Source organism: Eriocheir sinensis, chromosome 69, assembly GCF_024679095.1.
Source record: "Eriocheir sinensis breed Jianghai 21 chromosome 69, ASM2467909v1, whole genome shotgun sequence".
NCBI lineage: Eukaryota > Metazoa > Arthropoda > Malacostraca > Decapoda > Varunidae > Eriocheir > Eriocheir sinensis.
In genome coordinates, this window is record NC_066577.1 from 7573622 (window position 1) to 7576121 (window position 2500).

Here is a 2500-nt window from a genome sequence, read left to right on the forward strand (position 1 = left end):
GGGGTTGTTATTGTTTTTTTTGCATTTTCTTCTAATTCTGTTTTCCTTGTTTTAATTTTCTTCCATTTTCCTTCGTTTTTCATTCATTTCCCCTCCATTTTCTTTTAATAATCTCGGTTTTGTATTCTGGTGTATAGTTCTCTGTGATTTATTATTTGCATTATTTCAATTATTTCTGTTATTTAATTTTAAGAATTTTTACACGTTGATAACACATCCATTCCCTCTCTTTTAGCCGCTCTTTACTTTTGTCTATGTAGGAACAGCGATTAGCGGGCTTTTTCTATATACCTTTCCTTGTTGCCTTTGAGCTGTTTCTTAATCTTTAAAAAAAAAAATTAGTGTCCCCTTTCCTGAATCTTACTCTCTTTATTTCTGTACACATAATTTTCTTTTTTTTTCGCATTTTTCACTCACTAATAATTTCCGAGGTATGCTCTCCTTAATATTTTGGGGGGGGCTTATAGAAGTATTTACAAACATCATTATATTTTTTTCTGTTGATCTTCTTTATTTCACATTTTTCACTTACTAATAATTTCCGAGGTATGCTCTCCTTAATATTTTTGGGGGCTTATAGAAGTATTTACAAGCATCATTATAATTATTTCTGTTTATCTTCTTTTGCATTTTTTTCACATTTTTCATCGACTAATAATTTTTGCGGCATGCCCCCCTTAATGTTTTTTTTTTGGGGGGGGGGACTTATAGAAATATTTACAAACATCATTATTATTATTATTATTCCTGTTCATCTTCTTTTTTCACATTTTTCATCTACTAATAATTTTTGCGATATGCTCCCCTTAATGTTTTTTTTTTGGGGGGGGGACTTATAGAGATATTTACAAACATCATTATTATTATTATTATTATTATTATTATTATTATTATTATTATTATTATTATTATTATTATTATTATTATTATTATTATTCCTGTTTATCTTCTTTTTTCACATTTTTCATCTACTAATAATTTTTGCATTTTTTCGTATTTTTTTTCTTAGCTTAATATGTTCCACTTGTACGTTTCCTTTATTCCTCACATAGTAGTAGTAGTAGTAGTAGTAGTAGTAGTAGTAGTAGTAGTGTGATTATCCATTTAAATCATTGTTTTAGTTTTGATATATTGTATGTACGAGTTGAGAAGGCCAAGGGGACGCCCACAAAACCCATGGCAGGAGGGAGTAAGTCTATAGATCCAGCCCTGAGGTACTTAAGATAGTCTCCTTGAAGATAGATACGTAGACAGATAAGAGATAGTCAAAAATGATAATAGTAATAATAATGATAGTAGGAATAATTTAAGGTGTTTCATATTTATCTAAGTTACCGTGAAAAAACTCCCCGGCTGCTCCGTTTTCTTTCACCGGCCCAAACGATATAGAGAAAACGGGCGAAGTTTGCCTCAGTTGTACCTGTGTGTGTGTGTGTGTGTGTGTGTGTGTGTGTGTGTGTGTGTGGACAAATATTTAAAAGAGTGATTTATGTGCGAGAGAGAGAGAGAGAGAGAGAGAGAGGAGGTAGTGGTGGTAGTAGTAGTAGTAGTAGTAGTAGTAGTAGTAGGAATAGTAGTAGTAGAGGGAGAGAAAGGATAGTAGTAGTAATAGTAGTAGTAGTAGTAGTAGTAGTAATGGTGGTGGTGGTGGTAGTGGTGGTGGTGGTAGTGGTGGTGGTGGTGGTGGTGGTGGTATCGACCCAACACCTTCGATTCCTCAACACCGACTTTGACTTAGTGTTCGAACCCGTGTGTGCGTGTGTGCGTGTGTGTGTGTGTGTGTGTGTATACAGATAGGAGGCATTGGGAAAGAAACACACACACACACACACACACACACACACACACAGAGAGCACCCCAGGTCTCCCTTACGCTCGTGTGTGTGTGTGCGTGTGTGTGTATGTCTGTGTGTGTGTGTGTGTGTGTCAACCTAGCAATACAGTTACCAAATGCACGATAACTTCCTCAAAAACTACGGTAACTTAAACACTACAGCGATATACGATAGTTTACCTTCAATAATACGATAGTTAGTCTAATAGAACCCGAACCCAACGCAGAGAATTAGGTCAAAATAGATTAGTCAGTCCAGCAATAGATTCTAATTCCTTCTATGGGCAGTTCAATAGCATATAAGATTCCCCTATTGACGTATAAGTGTTTGGATAGGATAGATACATAGATTGGGTTGGCTTAGTTGTAGTAATAGTAGTAGTAGTAGTAGTAGTAGTAGTAGTAGTAGGTTGCCCGTATCACACAGACCCGCATATATCGAAATCGCATAAATTGTGGTTCTCGTGCAACTAAACATGTCCTAATTCCTTACGTTATAACCATCATGCTTCCTAATACATGTGAAAGAGTGGAGATACTGGTTAACTCTTGCATCAGGGAGTTGGACAGCACAGGGATGAAAGAGTGAAGATGCTGGTTAACTCTTGCATCAGGGAGTTGGACAGCACAGGGATGAAAGAGTGAAGATGCTGGTTAACTCTTGCA